This window comes from Euprymna scolopes, chromosome 33 (genome assembly GCF_053919585.1).
Source record: "Euprymna scolopes isolate OS-2025 chromosome 33, ASM5391958v1, whole genome shotgun sequence".
In the NCBI taxonomy this organism is placed as follows: Eukaryota; Metazoa; Mollusca; class Cephalopoda; order Sepiida; family Sepiolidae; genus Euprymna; species Euprymna scolopes.
Genome location: NC_136514.1, coordinates 70,685,308 through 70,708,517, shown reverse-complemented (window position 1 = coordinate 70,708,517; position 23,210 = coordinate 70,685,308).

The window sequence follows — 23,210 nt, the reverse complement described above, 5'->3', positions numbered from 1 at the left end:
ATGGCAGACTGGGATAGTTTCCATACATTCATATCTGATCTACCTCTGCATTCCATGTTTAAAAAGGATGTGTCCTCTATAGTATCAGACCTGACCGAATGGTTAATTGTAGGCATAAACCGATTCATACCATCTAAAAAAATTTTTTAAAAATCTAATAGCCAGCCATGGTTCTTCCTAGAATATGCTGCTGCCATCGTGCACAAAAATCACTTTTTCCATAGCTACCAACGTAATAGATGCACTGAGACTAAAGCTGCTTTCATCAACCACTGTAAAAGAGTAATAAAAAATGCAAGAGAGCTATATGCTCAGTCAGTTAAATCCAAAGTAACTGATCAGCGGCTTGGTTCCCACCAGTTTTGGCAAATAACAAATAGGATCCTGAACAGAAGTGTGCGTTCTATCCCAACCATTATAAATGGACCAGAGGTCACCTCGTCAGCATCAGACAAAGCCAAATTATTTGCTAAGAATTTTGCAGTTAATTCTACCCTATGCGACAAAGGCCATCAACTCCCATATTTCCTCCTATAATACAAAACATGCTAGGTAACATACAAATATCTGTGCATGAGGTCGCCAAGCTAATCAAGAATCTTGATTCCAGTAAAGTACTGGCCCTGACGGCATCCCAATTAAAGTGTTAAAAAAGCTTCAACCAGAACTTGCTCCCATACTTACAAAACTGTTTAAGCGTTGCCTTAAGGAGAAGTGCTTTCCAACACTCTGGAAAACCTCATAAGTATGCCCAGTATTTAAGAATTCAGGTGATGTCATCTCCCTCTCAGTACAGACCAATAAGTCTCCTGTGTGTTATGAGTAAGTTGCTGGAATCCATATTAAATAAAGAAATAGTCAACCACCTCAGCAGAAATAGCCTTCTTAGTGACATGCAATATGGTTTCCGTTCTGCAAGATCTACCGCAGATATGCTAACGGTTATATCTCATAGGATTAGTGAATCTCTTGACAAAGGCCTCCTTTCTAGGGCAATTGCTCTTGACGTATCAAAGGCCTTCAATAAGGTATGATATAAAGGCCTACTTCACAAGATCTCCAGCTACGGTATAACTGGAAATGTTTTCTCTATTATTAAATCATTTCTCTCTGATAGGCTCATAAGAGTAGTGGTCGATAGACAAAAATCAGAGACCTGCAGTATTAATGCTGGAGTCCCTCAGGGTTCCTTCCTGGGCCCAACTCTCTTCCTGATCTATATCAATGATCTCCCTAAACACATGCTTAAATCATTCGTTCACATCTAAGCTGATAACACGACCATCTACGGCAACACATCAAAGGCTGTAAATGACAAAGTTCTCTCTGATTCTCTCTCCTCTGATCTCAAGCGCGAGGTGCAGTGGGAGAAGACGTGGCTGGTTACCTTTAATGCATCTAAAACCAAACTCCTATCTTTACATCATCAACGCTCTGATCCCCATCTTGCATGATGGCTCTCGTCTAGGAGAAGCCCCATGTTTTGACAAGCTTCTGGGTTTGTCCTTTACTTCTGATCTGAAATGGAACACATACATCAAGTCTGTTGCCAAGGTCGCTGGAAAGATGGTGGGATCCTTCTACCACTCCAGAAGATATCTCACTACTGATGCAATTCTCTATCTATATAAAAGCCAAATACGTCCAAGGATGGAGTACTACTGCCATATCTTGGCAGGAGCTGCTATCCTGCCTTGACAGAGTACAAAATAGGCTTAGTGGCTTAGTGGAGGAGACGTTGCGAGCCTATCTTATCGTTACTTCCATGGCAGGTTTTATTGTTACTTCCATGGCAGGTGCTCGTCTGAGCTCCAATCTCTGGTCCCCCCTTGCCAATCTTTTATGAAAAACACCCGTCTAGCTGAAACCACTGTCAAAAATTTTTCCCACTCTTTATCTGTTCCTAAATCAAAACGTAGATTCCATGAACAAAGCTTCTTTCTTAGAACTGCACGCCTGGTGACTTCTGTTTCGTCTGCCTGCTTCCCACCTGACTACAGCCTGGATGCCTTCAAGTCCAACGTAAACAAATACCTGATGAACCGCCCCCTTAAGTAGACACTTTATTAAATCTCCACACTAACGCACTGTACATGGAATAACCCTTATCCCTGATAAGAGGTGACCACCTTGTAAAAAAATAAAAAAACATGGGGGAACCAATTGTAATAAGAACGAATTGTTATTCACACTGAAGAACTCGCTGGATAGGAACGAAACTGAGTTGCTATTGGTTTGGTTATGAGGACAAATTCTTCATTACAATTTTAATCAATTTTATTCATGCAATTTCATCAAGAAGCTTAAAAGAATTACGTAAACAAAAATACAAAAACATGTTAAGTTGATGAGCGCGCATACATCCAAAACATGGGTTGAGTCTAGGCGTGACTTTCAAATCACCTTCCATTTTAAAAACGACATGAACAAAGCAATAAGTGTCCACAAACATCTCGGCAGATGACACTAAAGACAACAAACTCTCACACACACAAGTCCACACATATACAGACTAAACGAAAGGCAAATGTGCATATGTTTAATGCTGCCTCGTTTACATTTCTATTCAACTTCTTGCTACAATTACTAGATCAAAGATAAAATAATTTCAGAGAGAAATTACCACCATTATATCTCTACATGTAGTATGTAACCGTTCCCTTTGGAGCGTCTTTTTTATCTGTATAGAACCAACCACTGTGACGTTCAGAAAAACGAGGCTCAATGAAAGAGCCTTTTCTTTATGAAGATCATGCTTTGAGTCAATTGTCTCGTGTTTGTGAAGTATTGATTTCAGGAGAAGACATAAACGTGACCGTCTCATCACTGACCTGAAAACACCGACTGATCTAAATGCCGGGAAAAATATGATGAACTCAACCACAAAAGTGCTTTGATTGTATAAAGTATGAAAAACTCTTCATGTAAAACAGATCATCATCATCATCATCATCATCATCATCATCATCATCATCATCATCATCATCTAATTGCTACATGTAAAATATTGATGAAAAACAAGTACACAAAAATGTTTAACACGTTAACAAAGAAGACGATTATTTAATTAACAAATTAGATTTAGATTTTATTTCATGCTTCGTTTGCTTTTTGTAACATTTTTCGTTGTTGTTGTGTGGAGTTCTAATCCAGCCGTTGTCAAGTAACTAAGGCCTGTTCACTGTTGAAGTGGCGTCATGCATGCAAGCAAGATCTGCCCAACAGTAAAATTTGTTTGCCATTTTTTGACAAATGCAAACGTTAAGCTACGCCTCCCAAACTTTGACTTTTCAAAAACATGCATTTCAACTTCCTACACCCTTTTCCTGGCATCTAGTCAAATACCATCATTTAAATGTTTACCAAAAACTATGTAAATACAATTAATCAACATCCCTGATAGTTTTGACTCCAAGAAATTTGGTCATTATATAATTATAATTAATTGATTGTGACCCCAAAGCAGGAAACACGTTCTTAGCTATCTCCACCAAATTAGTTCATCTGAACAAAGATATCCAGTCCCGGAATTATTTTAATTGTGTAGAATTGGTCTTCTTGCTACTTCGATGAGTCTCCTTGCTGCTCCATTTGCTTGAAGATTTGGATAGAAAGTACCAGTCAATAATTCTTTCTTGACAATCAGCTCAACAGGTACGGGGCCAGCAACTGACCAAATACTTGTCAGACTGAGGTACGCCGCCTGGGTATTACCTAGGAGGTCCATCCTCTCAGTCCTTGCTACCCGGCTTTCAGGTGGAGCAAGTTTATTGCTTCTTACCTGAGGCGCCTCTACCAGATAATGCCGACGGGGATGCTAGTTTCCCTCCTTTAGGAGCGCTTGCTTAACATCCCCACTTTCCGATCTTGTGTCATATCATGCAATAAAAACTCTACCTTGCAGCAGATGTTTTCTAAAAACACATAGGCGCTAAGCCACGTCCCAAAAACTTTGATCCCTAATATACACGTGTTTAAACTTCCTCACACGTCGTCAAATACCATAATCTAAATGTTGAGCAAATGCAATCAACATCTCAGATATTTTTGAATGCAACAAATTCAGCCATCAAAATTATACTTGACACACCACTGTAGTAATCTTTCTTCTCAATGAATACAGTGAACTTTGCCCAGAAAAATCAGATTCAGCCGAGGATCAGGAGACCCCCATGGAGTGGAAGAAGACACCAGCATTAGAACACAAGCAACAGTGGCAGTAATGAAACTGTCCTTTTACAAAAATGTGATTTCATATCTTGCCACCTGACTTCAGCTCTCCTCTTCAGTTCCCACTCCGACTCATGCACTTACAGCTCCAGCTATGGCTCACTCTTGCAACTCCTTCTGCAGCTGTGGCTCTCTTCTCCTGCTGCTCCCCAGCTCACTCTTACTCCAGTTCCAGCTGCTCCGACACCAGCTCCTTGCTGCACCAGCCCTTCCAACGGTTCCTGTCTCTGGCTTCCTATTCCAATGCCCATCGACACTCAGCTCCCTGTTTCTGTGCCAACAGCACCCGCCACTCTGTTCCAATGCCCATCAACGTCCAATGACCATTAATACTTGGCTCCAGGATGCAGCTCATTCCTGCAACATTTGTTCCTGTCAATCCAGCCCTTGGTCATGCCCATGCAAACTGGACCTACCTGAGACATTTAATCACACCCCAAAGACGTTTAGATCAATCTTTGTGTCACGTCATTCCATGTTGTCAAAGATCCAGTTTCCACACCTACAGCTTTTCCAGCTATCTAGTGTCCTGCATTCTTGTCCATTCAGTCTTTGATGTTGTTCAGGTACAATATTTTTGCTTCCAGAATCTTCATCAAATTATTCCCTCCAATTATTCTTGTGATGAGCATGCACAGAAGCACTCAAGAATTGTGTCAATGTTTAGTCACGGCTACCTATGGCGAAAATGAGTTCGTCCAAGGGCTATAAAAAGTATAAAAGAGGTTGTCCGGTTGAGTTGTTTTAGCAGAGTTGTTCAGGATTGTTTCGACAGAATTGTTCGGGTTCAAATCGAGAAAGTTGTTCGGGATTGTTTCGACAGAATTGTTCGGGTTCAAATCGAGAAAGTTGTTCAGAATTGTTTCGACAGAATTGTTTGGGTTCAAATCGAGAAAGTTGTTTGGGATTGTGTTGGGTCATTTCGATGGAGCTGCTCAGGATCATGTTGGGTCGTTTCAATGAAATTATTTGGGTTCGAATCGACAGAATTGTTTGGGTCTGAATAGACGAAATTGTTTGTGTCCAAATAGGCGGAGGTGCTCGAGTCCGAATCGACGGAATTGTTTGGATCTGAATAGATGGAGGTGTTTGAGTCCAAATGAGCGGAGATATTTGGGTTCAAATCGATGGAGTTTAGGATTGTGTCGGGTCGCATGGACGAAATTGTTCAGGACTATATTGAGTTGCGTATACGACACTATTCGGTTTCCATTCAGGTGACTTGACAGTTGTTTTTTTGTCTCTCTTCCCTCATAAAGCAACAAGTTATTTCAGCCATTATGGCATTTGACACAAAGCTTATATCAGTATTTGATGACATTGATTCCAGACAGTCAACAGTGAGAAGGTTAGGCTGATATGTCAGCTGAGGGGGGGTGAAGCATATCGAGTGCGTCATCCCGATGCACTTGTTAGGCGGCACCTATGCTGTGTACCAGTAATTAAGTGAGGAAAAGCGTGTGGATTTTGATGATGTAAAGAAAACACTGTACACAGCATTTGCGTTGGATCCCTTTGTTGCGTGGAAAGAGTTTGCAGCATGCCACCTTCTATCAGGTGAATGAACGGTCAATATATTTTTGGTAGAACTATGCAGACTTGCAATCCTGTTTGGCAGCATATCAGATTAGTGTTTGCAATGTGCGTTCATTGCTGGATTGTCCAGATATGTGGAAAAACTATTACAAGCATCTCAGATGGATAACCTGGATCTTTCACATGTGCTGGCACAAGTTCGTGCCATTTTAAAGAACTGCACTGGAGTTATAGAGCAAACTGCTGTAATTGCACATAAAAATTTAATTTAACTTGGAAATACTATTTAAAATACATGTGCGTACACTGCACAACCACCCTTATTATTATTATTATTATTATTATTATTATTATTATTATTATCATCATAGTAATAATAATAAAAAACTGGTGTAAATGACATCGACTGGCGTCACACCAACTAGTTGTGAAGAGTCAAGGAGGATGGAAAGACCGATCTCCACTGGAAGTGTGCAGTTCAAATCTGGTACCTTGGGGAGGCATTTTGTCATCCAAGCCCCAGGAAACACTGATCGCCGATACCAACGAGAAATCAATGAAAACAGCTGTTGCGATAATGTGCAAACATCTGCATAAGTGGTTAAGAGGTGGAGAACACTGGAAATCTGGGGGGACTTGTTGTCACTCGGTCTCCAGGGAACACCATAGGTTACTGCTAGTTAGCGATCACTGATGATGGCCTGTGGGACAACTCCTAATAAGTGAAATAATAATAATAATAATAATAATAATAATAATAATAATAATAATAATAATAATAATGTCTCTTCCCAAATTCACCACCACCCTGATTTAATATCGTAGATGTTTACTATATATTTTTGTTTTTAACCAATGTTCACATCATAGTATGATTGTCTTTTAGTAGTTATGTGAACTTCGTTTTCATATTCATGTATTCTGCACTGATATGAAAATGAAGACTGTAGCAAAGTACAGGATTCCTAACGATGTAGCTGATGAAAATATTCTACACATTTTAATGAAAAACATGGAGAAAATATGGACATAGAAGAACAGAAAACCAAAACTTTAAATATAATTTCTGTATTTAAAGTAATAGTTATTTAAATATTTCAACATATAATCTTGTGGAAAAAATCTAGATTTCCAATAAGGGGCACTCTGGATATGAACAAAAATAATCTCAGTCATGAAAGATTTCTCCTCCACTGACTGAAGACAGAAAAGGTGAAATGTAGCATCAGAACAGATACTACACTGGGACAAGAGTCCCGAAAGCCAAAAATGTTTAATTAATGTTTCTTTGTTTGTTCTCTAAATTCATAATTCAGTTTTATCATTATTAGATTGTATATTGCTTTAAAATTACATAATTTTAATTTTTTTTTACATAGGCATCACCACTTATCAAGGCCAAGAGGCCACTCGAGGATAAGAGTTAAAGAGTGTACAGCAGTCAATTGGACAATATAGTAATTGTCAGTAATGGAAATTCAGTAAATTTGTTAACTTAAGTCGAATGGCTTATCAAGAACTTGTTTACATTGGACTTGAATACAACCACATTGTAGTCAGCTGGAAAGCAGGAAAACGGAAGACAATTCCACAGGCGTGCAGTTCTAAGAAAGAAGCTTTGTTCATGGAATCTACATTTAGGTTTAGGCACAGATAAAGAGTGGGGGGAATTATTGATAGTGTTTTCAGCGAGACGAGTGTTTCTTGTGAAAGCTGGGCGAGGGAGACAATAGATTGAAGCTCGGTCGAGCACTTGCCATGAAAATAACGATAAAGCAAAGACAAACTCGTTACATCGCTTCTATGAGATAGAGGTTACAGGCAAGGAAAAAAGGACATCTCTTACGAGGCTACAAAGTCTATTTTGAACCCTATCAAGGCAAGATAAGTCCTTTCTAGCAGTTCCTGCTCAGATGTGGCAACAGTACTCCATCCTTGAACGAACTTGGCTCTTATATAGATAGAGAATTGCATCAGCAGTGAGATATCTACTGGATCGATAGAAGGATCCCACCATTTTTTCAGTGGCTTTGGCAACAGATTTGATATATGTTTTCCATTTCAGATCAGGAGTAAAGGTCAAGCCCAGAAGCTTGTCAAAACATGAGGCCTCCCCAAGACGAGAGCCATTCATATCAGTTGTTGCCAGATGGGGATCAGAACATTGATGATGTAAAGATAGAAGCTTGGTTTTAGATGCATTAAAAGTAACCAGCCACTCCTTTCCCCATTGTACCACGTGCTCAAGATCAGAGGAGAGAGAATCAGAGATAACTTGGTCGTTTACGGTCTTAGATGTGCTACCATAGATGGTAGTGTCATCAGAATAAATGTCTACGAATGATGTAAGGATGTGATTTGGAAGATCATTAATGTAAATCAAGGAGAGAGTTGGGCCCAAGATGGAACCTTGAGAGACTCCAGCATTAATACTGTGAGCTTCTGATTTCTGCCCATCAACTACTACTCTTATGAACCTATCAGAACGAAATAATTTGATATTTGAGAAGACATTTCTAGCTATACCATGGCTGGAGATATTGTGAAGTAAACCTTTATGCCATACTCTATCAAAGGCTTTTGATATGTCAAGAGCAATTGCCCTAGAAAGGTTGCCTCTGTCAAGATTCGCTAATCCTATGAGACATAACTGTAAGCACATCTGCTGTAGATCTAGCAGAATGGAAACCATATTGTTATTTTAACGGAAACCATATAGTTTATTTTAACCAGAAGGTTATTTTTACTGAGATGGTTGATTACTTCTTTATTTAACACAGATTCCAGCAACTTAATCATGACACATAGGAAACTTTTTGGCCTGTACTGAGAGGGAGATGAGCCATCACCTGAATTTTTAAATACAGGACATACTGATAAGATTTCCCAGGGTGATGGGAAGCAATTCTCTTTAAGACAACGTTTAAACAGTTTTGTAAGTATGGAGGCTAGTTCTGGTTGAAGTTTTTTGAGTACTATAATTGGCATACCGTCAGGGCCGGTTGCTTTACTGGAATCAAGGTTTTTGATTAGCTTGGCAACATCACATACAGATATTTGTATATCACATAGCGTGTTTTCTGATACAGGAGGAAATATTGGGAGTTGGTGGCCTTGGTTGCAAAGAGTAGAATTAGCTGCAAAGTTCTTGGCAAAGAGTTTGGCTTTGTCTGATGCTGACGAGGTTACCTCAGGTCCATTGATGATAGTTGGGATAGAGCACACGCTTCTGTTCAGGATTCTGTTTGCTATTTGCCAAAACTGGTGGGAACCAAGCCGCTGCTCAGCTACTTTGGACTTGACGGACTGAGCATACAACTCTCTTGTGTTCTTTATTACTTTTTTACAATGGTTGCTGGCAATTCTGAAAGCACCTGTAGTCTCAGTACATCTATTACGTTTGAAGCAATGGAAAAAGTGATTTCTGTGCACAATGGCAGCAGCACATTCTGGAGAGAACCAAAGCTGGCTATTAGGTTTTTGCTGGAACTTTTTCGAGGGTATGAAACGGTCAATACCTACAATTAACCATTCTGTCAGGTCTGATGTTATAGAGGACACATCCTTTTTAAATATGGAATGCAGAGGTAAATCTGATATAAATATACGGAAGCTATCCCAGTCTGCCATAGAGTATCGATATACTGTACGATGGAGAGGTACGTCTGAAGACTTTTTACATTGCATTTTTATCTTAATTGATACAACAGAGTGGTCGAAAGATCCAAGTGGAGACAGAACGGAAACTGAACATAGTTCAAGGCAAGTTGTGAGAAAAAGGTCTAGGAGACTTGCATACTGGCCGTCAGATAATATTTATATTTTATATTGAATAAAGTTCAATTTCATTATTAATCGAATTGGGTTCCTTTTATTTTCTTTTTTAACATGTTTTAAATCTTTTTAAAATGCCCTCATATAGTATAGACAGTGATAGTTTGACAAATCTTACCTACATTTCCTGCAAAGATTTTTCAGTTAACAGGCCTTCTATATCTCGATGGCCGCGATAATAGTCGTTTATTTCCTCATACCATATTCTGTGACGTCACTAGGTGTACCGGCCTTTTCTTTACAACGACCACGATTCTATGCATCAGGAAATGGGTGAATTCGAATTCTAAGTGGCGGTTGCTTCAATGCTTAAGCTCATTTTGTCATACTGTGTATTCCGCCTCGAAGGTAAAAAGGAAACAAAAGGAAACGCTACTTTCTATAACAGCGATGAAGCGACGCATATCAACTGTGTTTAAAGATTCATTAATTCGTTAATTAGTATAGGAATGAATCCTGTACGTACAAATATATGAACATACAAACATACATAACTTTATATAGATATATCTGTGTGTGTGTGTGTGTGTGTTATACATAAGTGTGTCACGTGTGATTATATAATAGATTAAAGTATGAATTGAATTCCCCAAATTCGAAAATGCCTAAACAAAAGAGAAATTCTGCCCACCCCATCTCTTCTTCTTTCAATGTTTAAATTTTTATTTCTGCTTTTGATGAAACCACAGCTGTTAACAAATGAAATAAGAATAAATATATTAAAAAACGTTAGGATCGTATTTGCGGTTTGGGTTGGCCGTTACATATTCGATATCCATATGTTACATCAACCCAAATATTGTCGTACAATTTACTCTTCACATGCGAATAGGCAATTCGCAATCTCTCCAGAAACGTGTCCATCTTCTAATAATGCCAACTCATTTCTGTGCCCATATTTGGTGACAATATATCAATAGTTAGTTGTCATCAATTTAGAACAACCACTCCTTTGATGACAAACATCACATCGTTATTTTGTGCCACTTTCAATTTATTCCGTTGTGTATCTATAAACGTGTGTCTATAAACGTGTGTGACTGTGTGTCGTTTTACTAAATGTTTATACAGTGGCTTCTTCACTATCTGAACCCTAAGTTATCATGTTTCGGTCTATTTATGTTCCGTGATCGTTTAAATGTGTTGCGTGTGTGTCAGACATAACATAAACACATACATGTATTTCGACAAACCTTCTCAACTTTTAAACTGCATCGTTGGTCTTGTGGGCCACCTGGAATTCATCTGTTCTTAGAGGGAAGCTGGAACCTGTTTGAACGAATACATTTCACTCCAAGACGATGGTTGGTTTTATATAGTCATTATTCACTTTCCAGGTGTCGATCTCAGAAGAATGGAAACTGAGTACCTTTGCTTGGCTGGTTAATTCTAGTCTCCAATATTGAGACACGCCAGCTCCCTCTCAAAGGAGAGGGGGAGACAATCGTTAATCCATCCGCTCTTTTCAACGTCCAAATTCCAACTTGACTGTATGTCCAGCCAACCTAAACACGTGACAACAAACACATCCTTCCGGTCAGCTATTGTTAGAGCTTCCGGTGCACTTTGTCCATTTTATACCTCAATAATGTTTTGACAACTTTTATCAAAACATAGCTTCACATCTCAACTCTTGTTTACCTCGCCAGTTAGATAGATAGCTAGATCGATAGATACACATAGATATATAGATAGATCGACAAACAAATAAATCTATATATCTATAAAAGTGAAAGTGTCTGTCTGTATACATTTCCCTACGCAATAACTCTGTTAATTTTCAGTCTACAGACTCTAGATTTGATATACAGGGTATTGAGATTTGGGAAAATCTTTGTAATCCGTTTTCGGCCAGAAATTTGGCTGTTAAGAGGCCAACGATTTGACCTTCGAGAACTCTACCAAACTCCTCCAACAATTTTGGGTATAAACAATTGAAATTTCAGATATATGTTCCTTGGACATGGATCTAACTTAATAACTTCATTTGAGCCAAAAACAATAAATGTTAAGAGGTCATAATAGGGGTCAAAGTTTTAAAAAATTTGACCTCTACGGGCTCTACCAAATTATTCAGACAATTTCTGGTCTAAACATTTGAAATTTTACATAAAGGGTATTTAGAGATATGGCACTCGGTTTGGGCCGAAAATTTGAGCTACCAATATATAAATGTATGTATGTATGTATGTTTGCATGTCTGGGTAAAACTTTCGACAGAGGCGACGGATTTTACCAAGATTAGTATCGTTTTGAAGCTCGACCCTTCAGACGACAAATACCGAATAATTGACTAAAACCATTAATATCTTCACCTTCAGCTGGGCACTTTACTACAGGGAGGGGGTCGCTTTTTTCGCCGCTATTTTCGAAAATCATCCTCTCTTTTCGATTATCTAGCCTTAATTTAAACCTATGTCACTTACGGTTTAGTGGTGGTCGTAACAGCAAAGACGTCACGTTTTTCCCGTCCTTTTCCTCCTTCACGGTACGAGTTCGAGCCTGCCTTCTACTTATTTATTTTTGTTTTTGCTCAACACACATGTCCAAACACCTGGGCAATGCCGGACATCCATGCTAATAAAAGATAATTTCTCGTGTTCCACAACTATATAACACCTTCCAAACAGAACAAAACCGGATGCTGATTTTATTTTGAGCTCATCAATGTCATCAACAGAAATTCAACAAAAAGCAAATTACTCGGAACTTATTGTCAGCTTCCAAGAACTTCATCAATTTGCACTTTTTATATCAACTCATATTTGACTCGTGTCCTCGGAAAAAAAGTATGAATCCATATATTTATTGTTATTATGTGCCACTTTTCCTTCCAACCTTGTTGCAACGGTGTGAAGAGAGATATATAAGTGGGCACGGTTAGCGTGTATTTGCTGCAAGGAAACAACGGCATGTGAATCTAGAACGACTTGATTACGTTGGTTTCATCACAGAAGAATAAAGCATATGGACCGACCAGAGCGAAGAAGACCTGGCTATGGGAAAAGAAAGATGTGCTGTGGGTTAGATCTGATGAATCTGCATAATATGCACCATTTTGTATCAAGCAAGGAAAGTGAATCCTAACATCAAAATGGAGGATTTCAGAATATAGAGAATGTCAATCCATTGATCGTGTATCGTTCAAGCATGAAAAATGGGAAATTGCATACCATAAAAAATTGGTGGCAATTTGCAATTGATATCATGCCTTACCAACATGAACCATTTTTGACTGTGATTGACTGTGGACCTGGCAGAGTAGTGATATGGCGAAGAATTATATCAGAAACAGCAAAAGAGGAAAAGAAAGTTGCTGAAGAGCTTTTCATGGAAAGGGAGCCAGTAGAAGAGGATCTGATAGATAACGGTTTGTCCTCTCACTTATAAGTCTTTAGATGCTGTTTGAGAAGTGGGGCGCTAGGCAATTTTTTAGATTTGCATACCACTCAAGTTGCAATCGTAGAAGGCCACTATCAAACTATAAAACCTGTAGCATCAAAAAGCTAAATTTCGTCCCTGGAAGCGATTTTTTGTATAATATGGTACCCAATACTAGTCAAGACGAAACATTATTTTCACACACACACACACACACACACACACACACACACACACACACACACACACACACACACGTGTGTGTACACACACACTTATTAATATCTTTTAACCCAAAACATTTTATCTATTAAAATTCGGTAATGTTCATATAGCAATCAAATCAAAGTCAATATAAATTAATTAAGCTTTATGATTATCAGTTTTCATAATCGCGCATGCATATCATATTTTTGCAAAAATAAAGGAAACAAAATAAGAACATTATATGGTGGATTTCCTTATGTGTTTCGTAAACATTTGGACAAATTTAAATATTATTTATTGATCTATAATAAAGAGTAAGGTGTAACTTATACATTATTTTAATATCGCTGTGCAATTAAATTCATATTTTAGTCCAATTAGTTATAATCCTTCTTTCAAAATGTCATGTTCACAAATCTCTCTCTCTCTCATTTCTCTCTCTATCTCTCTCTCACTCTCTCTCTCTCTCTCTCTCTTCATATATATGTGTGTTTGCGTATGTGTGTGTGTAATGTATATATATATATATATATATATATATATATATATATATATATATATATATATATATATATATATATATACACACACAATGCATTCTCCTGTCATGTTCAATGTATGAGGTTCTGACAATAAGATCCGTCCTTGTTTTAATAGTGCTTGAATCGTTGGTGACATTTTCAATCCCGCCAGAGATTTGCATTGTAACCCACATCAACAGTAGATGAAGCATTTGATGAGTAGTTGCATGCTGCCGTCTTTCGATTTTCTCTTAGATTGTGCAGGTGAGCTATTGTTGTCAGGTGTTTATTTTTAATTCCAGTTTGACACTTGAAACGATATGTAGACGGCTGCATGGCGATCTTAAAGTTTTCAGCTGTATTTTCACAGGCACAAAGTTACTTTCAATTTATTTTTATATCTTAACAAATGCCTCCCAACATTCCTTCCTCCATCATGAAGTATTCATCAGTATTTTAGTAATTCTATCATCGTTTATCCTAAATCTATGGCCTGCCCACCGGAGCTACGACTGCATTATATATATATATATATATATATGTATATATATATATATATATATATATATATATATATATATATATATATATATATATATATATATATATATATAAATTAGTGATTTAAATTCTATGACGTGAAATGGTTAATCTTCAAATCTAGAATTTTTATTAAATGCAAAACAAAGAATACAATTCAAAAAGTATACCTCCTTAACCTATGGGTTTTCGATGTCTACCCATCTCCTCAGAGGAGAAAATATTAGCAAATTATAATGGTTTATACCTAATTTGTTAAATACAATGAACATAGAAAAACAAAATTAAGTGTTTTTAAAGTTTTTAAAACATAGAGTAAGGGAAATTATATATTTGTTCACAGTGAAAAGGATATTGAATTTCGTATCCAAATTGTATGGTAATCTGAAGTATATATATATATATATATATATATATATATGTGTGTGTGTGTGTGTGTGTGTGTGTGTGTGTGTGTGTGCACCCTGTGCCAGAATTATATGCAAATCGATATTTTTGTTCTAACTCTGATAGTTTTCAATGAAAATTCGTGAAACTTTGCATGTTATTCGGCAAGACTAACGCATGCATAAACATAATATTTTAAGCTGATCTGCGCAATAGCGAGCAAACGGCAGCCATTTTGGTGACTTGCAGTTTTTTTTCACCGTGCCAACTTTATATGCATGATGGGACGTAAAGGTGCTTTAAGTCAAGCTGAGAAGTCTAAAATTGTTCAAAGGCTCCATAATAAGATTTCTACCTTAGAAATTGCAAAAGAATTACACCGTGATCCTCGTACAATCAAAAAATATTGTACTAACCCTCAACTTTGCAACGGACGTTCTGGCTGTATCAGAAGTCTTTGTCTAACGCAAAGCAACACAACCTTTTGTCTAAAACGTCAAGCAGAGGTTCGCTAGTCACGAGTTGAGTCGAGTAGAGTTCGTTGTTCACAACACGAGATACACGTCGATGTTCTCTATTCGCATGTCTTCAACGCTTCTCCCACTCCTCCCAGCTTTTCGCCTTTTATAATGTTTCGGGCACACCCAATTTGCATATACCACACGAGACTGCTCGAGATCTACGCATGGGCGGAGGCTTTAAAAGACAACAGCCGCCATCTTGGGCCTCTTTTTTTTCTTTTTCTGTCTTTCAGCTGCTGCTGCCGAGACAGATTCTCACCTGTCCTCTCTATGTCTATCACACTGACAAAGGAAAAATTCGTAAGAAATCATATCTGTCACGTCGAACAATGAGAGAAGTTCGCCATAACCCACTTGAAACTAGAAAACAAGTTTTTGAAAAAGCTGACATTCCTGATGTGCCCAAATCAACTCGTTGCCGTATCCTGAGGACGATTGCAAAATTTGGAAAGCCAGAGATCGTCCTCAATTGAAGGATATCCACAAGAAAAAGAGGATGGAGTGGACAAGATGAAGGTGAATTTTCAAACTGTTTTGTCCACTGATGAGTGTCGAGCGACCCTTGATGGACTCGATGAGTGGAGGGAAGGATGGTACCATAATGAGGGTCTATGTCCCCAAAGGATCAGGCCTCAACAAGGAGGTGGTGATGTGATGTTCTGGGCTGCAATCATTGGCAATGAGCTGGTAGGACCATTCAGAGTCGCAGATGGAGTGAAAATTACTGCCAAACTCTACATTGACTTCATTAAGGAACACTTGGAACCCTGGCACAAGAAGAAGAATTTGGCATTCTGGAAAAAGATGGTATTCATGCATGATAATGCACCGTCTCATTCTGCAAGGATAGCCACTGAATATTTGGAGAAAGTTTTTGCCAGACATGGGAAAATAATGCGATAGCCAGCCTGTTCTCCAGATTGTAATCCCATCGAAAATCTGTGGAGCATCTTGAAACAAAATATTTACTCCGGAAGAAGGCAGTACAACTCCAAGGATGACCTCTGGAATGCTATTCTGACTGCTGCCAAAGACATTTCATCAGATGAAATCGAAAGTTTGACATCTTCAATGGACCAAAGGTTTTTTGCTCTTGTCAATAAAAACGGCAATTATATAAGATATTGATTTTACTATGAAACCATATTGAAGTTGTTTGTTCTTTATTATTGTTGTTCTCAATTTACAAATTCCTAGAATAATCAATGTTTCGATGATCTTTTAGCACTTCACAATATTTTAGCATTGGTTTGCATATAAAGTTGGCACGCTGAAAAAAAAAACGCAAATCATCAAAATGACTGTAAATTGTTTATTACTGTGCAGATTATCTTAAAATTTTAGATCTGCGCTTGTGTTAGTATTGCCATATAACGTGCTAAATTTCACAAATTTTCATCGAAAACAATTGGAGCTAGAACAAAAATATCGATTTGCATATAATTCTGGAACGGTGTGTGCATATATATACAGGGTGTCCACAAAATCTGGCTACATTATGTAGCCAGACTTTGTGGAAGCATCCTGTAGATCATGTAGCCACACTTTGTGGGCACCCTGTATATATATATATATATATATATATATATATATATATATATATATATATATATATACGCACGTGTGTATATATACAGGGTGCCCACAAAGTCTGGCTACATAATCTACAGGATGCTTCCACAAAGTCTTGCTGCATAATGTAGCCAGACTGTGGACACCTATATATATATATATATATATATATATATATATATATATATATATATATATATATATATACTAGCAAAAGTACCCGTCGTTGACTTGGTTCAAAAACAGCCTACAGAAAATGGACTCTGATTTATGAAAGTATGATAGGTTATGAAAAGGAAGGGTTGTAAAGAGATAGCGTCGAATTTGGGGGTATCAAAACCAAAGCAAAATATGAGGAAGCTAAAAAAAATAGATAAACCCCATAATTTATTATACCATACCTGTTCACACTGAAACACTTATCACAATATTCTGTGGATCTATATTAAAAACCTTGTTAAACTTTGTGACATACTTCCATTCTATGGAGGTCAGGTGCGAACGAACAACCTATAATTTTATTATTCCATATTTCTTCAAACTGAAACATAATTATCAAAGTATGCTTACGCAGATAGATATGAAAAGTCTTTATTAAAGTTTGTGCCTAGTTCAATTCCATGGAGGCCAGGCGCGAACGCAGATGCCACAATTTTATTATATCATCCCTGTATAAGTTAAAACATACTTATCAAAGTATTCTTATGTACATCTATATCAAAAACACCTGTAAAAGTTTTCTTTTAATTTTTAAATATTTAAATTTTTTATTTCCATACTTTGTGGACCATGCGCGAACGCAGACCCCGCAATTTTAATGAACCACCGTTCTGCCAGATCAAACATACCCATTCCCGGGTCTCGATACACTATATGTCTTTCATTATATGTAATCAGTTTTTTAAAATAGTCAACCATATAGGAGCCTATTTTTGACCACACACTCACACACACACACACACACACACACACACACAGCTTTATATTATATATATATATATATATATATATAAATATATATATATATATATATATATATATATATATATATATATACTTCACAATAATGAAATGAAATATCTCAACTGATATGCAAATCCAGTGATTTACGGTCTTACAAAATATTATTAGATATAATATTTTATATAAGTGTTATATCGTAGATTATATGAATAACAAGTCATTACTGGGGTTGTACAGAAAGGGTTTATTTTGGTAAAAAGGTACACACATTTCTAAGCGTCCATTGACAGCTTAGTACTAAATTCTGTCTCCCACGTGAGGAGAGTTTGCTTGTCTTTTTATAGACGTAACAGTCCATTCATTTGAGGGGTGTTGGATCAGTCCATTATATCACCTTCCTCCCAAGCTAAATTCTTCCCTAGAATTTCGCTTCACCATTTTTTTCTTTTTTGACTTTGTCCAAAAAATTCAGTTCTTTTTCTTTTTCTTTCACTTCTCCTTAAAATTTGCGTTTGCGAATTTTTGGATTTTGGAGAGTGACTTGTATTTTCAGTTACTGGTGCTTCCTTTTTTGGAGGCTCTATGTGAAAAATGTCATACAGTACTTCCATCGGTACTTCATTGTTTTTAACTATTTCAATATATCGGGGTCTGAGTTGGTTTATATGTTTTTTGTGGGAAAATGTCTGACCTTTTATAATGTAGACCATTCTTCCAATTCTTTTTGAGATTATGCCTTCTTCCCAAAAACTCTTCCCTGCCCGATAATTGTTGAAAAAAACTTTATCCCCGTCCTTGTATATCTTGTATCGTCCATTATCTTTTACACTTTTTTTTACTTTTTTACTCGGAATTAACCGGTCGAACACAGAGCGCACTTTTCTGGCAAACATTATTTCCGCTGGGGATAAATTTGCATTTGTATTCGGATTAGGCGTTATCCTGTACACTGCTAAAAATTTCTGAAGACTTTTTTCTTCAGTGTCGATGTTATCGTTCTTTTTTAACGCTCGTTTAAAAGTATCGACAAATCTTTCAGCTTGTCCGTTAGATCGAGGGCTATAAGTTGGTGTTGTGACATGCTCTATGGCCAGTGACTCACAGTAGATCTTAAATTCTTGACCTTTGAACATGGTGCCATTATCACTAACAATTGTTTTTGGTACGCCAAAACGCCCAAATACCTCGTCCAACGCCTTTATTGTGTTTGCCGCTGTAGGATGTTTGAATTTAAAAATTTCTGGCCATTTCGACATGCTATCTACTATTACCAGGTAATAATATCCTTTTAGAGGTCCTGCGTAATCTATATGGATCCGCGTCCATGGTATATCTGTTTTAGGCCAAGGTTGCGTCTTAATGGGCGGCGCTTTTGTTGCTAGTTGGCAACCCTTACATAATTTTATCATTTTTTCTATGTCCTGATCCATTCCAGGCCAGTACGTATATGCTCTCATTAGTGCTTTCATTCTGGAGATTCCAGGATGTCCCATGTGAAATTCTTTTAAAATTCTCTTCTGTAATACTTGAGGTATTACCACTCTATCTGCGTACATTAGAGTTTCATCGCACTTTGAAAATGGAAAAACGGTTAATCCTTTCCTCTTCTTTTCTTTTTGTCCCACTTGTTTTTTTATCTTGTTAATGTATTCATCTGTTCTTGCTGCTTTCTTTATTTCCTCAAGTGTTACCGGAAGTTCCCTAACAGTATTTATTAATATATCTGTTAGTTCATTTTCTTCTTTTAGTGCAGCTATAACAGTTTCTTCAAGTAATTCAGTTTTATTTGGGATCAACCTGGACAACCCATCTGCGTGTGCAATTTTGCTGGATGCTAGGTGTTTCATTTTAAAATTGTAGTTTAACAGAATCATGCTCCATCTTTGTAACCTATTAGCCGTATGAGTAGGAACTCCTTTTTTGGAACCAAAAATCGATAACAAAGGTTTGTGGTCCGTTTCCAAGATAAAAAATCTTCCATGGATGAACCTATGAAATTTCCTCATGGCGTATACAATTGCCAGATCTTCTTTTTCTATCTGACTATAATTTTTTCTGCGGGTAGCAAAACCCTTGAGGCATGAATAATTGGTTTAGTCGATCCATCTTTGAGTCTGTGTAGTAGCACAGCACCTAAACCGTATTCGCTCGCATCTGCTGCTACAATTAATTCTTTTTTCGGATCGTAGTGAGCTAGTGCTAAATCCGATAACAGACATTTTTTAATCTTTAGGAATGCTTCATCACATTCTTTTGTCCAGAGCCATTTTTTATTCTTTTTCAATAATTCGTTTAAAGGTGTTCTTAGTTCATGCATATTTGGGATATAAGAATTATAATAATTTGCTAGTCCCCAAAATGACTGTAGCTGCACTATATTTTCTGGTCTAGGCATGTTTTTGATTGCTTCAGTCCTATTAGGATTAGGTTTTCTACCATTTCGATCAATCACTTGTCCCAAATATTCAATTTTGTCCATCCCAAAATTACATTTTTCGAGAGCCACTTTCAATCCATAGTTTGATATTCTCTCGAATACTTTGCCAATGTGGATTTTATGCTCTTCCACATTTTTACTTCTTATAAGGATGTCATCTAGATAAGCCATAGCAAAATCCAAACCTGCTAGCATTGTATCCATAATTTGCTGGAACAAATTTGGGGCTACTTTTAAACCAAAAGGCAAACGTTTTAGTGAAAATAGTCCTTTACGGGTATTTAATGTCAGGTACTTAGCACAATCTTCCTGGACTTTTACTTGCCAATACGCTTCAGACAAATCAATTTTTGTAAAAATTTGTCCTCCGCTTAACTTCGAAAAAATTTCCTCTGGGGTAGGAAGCGGGTAGTTATGCTCCTTGAGACAATCATTTAGACCTGTCGAAAAGTCCGCGCATACCCTGATTTTATTATTTTTCTTCTTAACGTAAACCGTGGGTGAAGCCCATTCAGAGTAATCCACTTTTTCTATTACTCCAATATCTTGAAGTCTCTTTAATTCTTTCTCTATAGTTTCTAATGCTGAATATGGAACCTTTCTTTTGGGTTTGAAAACTGGTTTAGCCTCGTCCTTTAGTTCAAATTTCACCTCCGTTTTCGTGCAGCAACCCAAACCTTTAGAGAATACCTCTTTAAAGTCTTTTTTTAATTCGTCAATAAATTTTCCTGGTAGTTTAGAATTTTCTAAACCCGCCAGACTTACTTTATTGCAAAATGAGCTTATGGGTTTTCCCCATAAATTAAAAAGAATCATTAAGTCTATACCGAACAAATTAGAATTTTTCCCCGGTACGACATATAACTTGGTTTTCACAGCATTCTCCTTTAGAGACACATTGGTAAAAAATTCACCCTTAAATCTTAGTTTATTTCCAGACACACTTCTGGCAATTTTTTTTGTATTTTGTAACTTTGGAAACCCAATTTTCTTCCAAGTTACTTCGTCAATTATACTTATGTCGCTTCCCGTATCTAGAAGACAGTTCACATTACAGCCATTAATTTTAATTTTAATATATTTTCTTTTATCACACCTAGACTCATTTTTAGAACCAATGGTCTTTATTTCTGCTTTTCGGTATTTTCCTTTCCTGCATACCGTTGATTTATGGCCTTTTTTATTACATTTGTTACATATTTTGTATTTAAAGTAACAATCTTTAGTGAAGTGGTTTTTTCCCCCACATGTCTTACAGGATTTTTCGTGTGCACATTTCATCACCCTTTCCATTTTTTTTTTCCATATTTTTTTCTTCAAAATTTTTTCCTTCGATGCTTGTATTGTCCTGCTTTAAATTTAACAGTTTCTGACACTCTTCCGTAACTTTTTGTAACGTTATTTCTGTGTCTTGGTTCATAATGGATAATATCCTTGAACGAATATCCTTATCTTTAGAGGCTGTTAAACCTTGCACAAAGATTAGACTTTTAAACATATCCTCTTTGAGGTCTTTTAATTTAAAGGATTCACAATGAGCATTCACTTTCCCTGCATAAGTAATAAAATCTTCGTCCTCCTGCTTCGTGATATTTAAACATTTATAACGTGTATAGAATAGACTATCTCGTTCACTGAAAATGTTTGACAATATTTTTATTGTTTCACTAAAAGAAATCTCTTCAGGTTTCTTTGGCAGGATAAAATTCGTATACTTTGTATTTTCCTGAGATCCAAGTTTTTGAAGAAGAAGGATAATCTTCTCTTCGTCTGTCCAAGACTGACATCTCTTAGCAAAAATATTTTCGTATCTCCGAAAATATGCCGGAAAAGTTAACCCATTTGTCGGCTCGTATACAAATTCGGATAAAGAATTTGCTATTCCTTCAGGAGTGAAACGACAGTCTTTCTGCTGCGTTAAAATACTCTGTAGTATTTCGCTTTGCTTCAATTGATGTTGCTGAAGTAATTCCATTTGTTTTTGTTGTGCAAACAATGCCGATTGCATAGTTCTAGTGAATTCCACTAATTGCTCCATGTTAAAAAAAAATATTTTTTTTTTTACAAAACCACACAATTAAACAAAAGATTAACTCATATGTCCTATAAATTCAATGAATTAAAAGCACAATGTCCTTCCGAAGAGAAGAAAAAAAAAAACACTTCCAGCCGAATAAAACTTGAAATGGACACTTTTTTTTTTTTTTAAATATTCTTTTCAAAAAAATGTTCGCTTCAAAATGTCAATTTCTTCTTTTTTTTTTAGGAACGTAACCGACTGAAACACTTACTTTTTAAATGTTGGCTCTGTCAAAGTTTTTTTTTTTTCTTCTTCCTTCTTTGGATTTCTTTTGTTTTCTGCTCGTTAATCTTCTTGTGTGCTTATTCCTTCGCTTTGTTTTTTAGTGTTTCGTTCGAATTCTTCGTCGCCAGTTGTTATATCGTAGATTATATGAATAACAAGTCATTACTGGGGTTGTACAGAAAGGGTTTATTTAGGTAAAAAGGTACACACATTTCTAAGCGTCCATTGACAGCTTAGTACTAAATTCTGTCTTCCACGTGAGGAGAGTTTGCTTGTCTTTTTATAGACGTAACAGACCATTCATTTGAGGGGTGTTGGATCAGTCCATTATATCAATAAGGCAATCCAAGCCAAATAAAATTGCTCAATATACAAGATAGAGCAAATGAATCAAAATTTATGCATTTAAATTTTGTGATTTGAAAAAGTTAATCTTGAAATATAAAAATTTTTTGTTCGAAAACAAAAAATACAATTGAATAAATCTATTTCATTCTGGATTTAAAGTGCAATATCCTTTTTCTGCCTTATTCTATGTATCTAAAATGTTTTAAAAACTTTAATTTACTATGTTTATCACTTTTAGAAAATAAGGTGCAAACTAATAAAAACATTTGATAATATTTCTCCTCTGAGGAGATAATAAGCATCGAAAAGTCATAGGCTAAAGGAAATAGATTTATTCAATTGTATTCTTTGTTTTCAACCAATAAAAAATTCTGATTTGAAGACTAAATTTTTCAAATCATAAATTTAAATACATAATTTATATATAT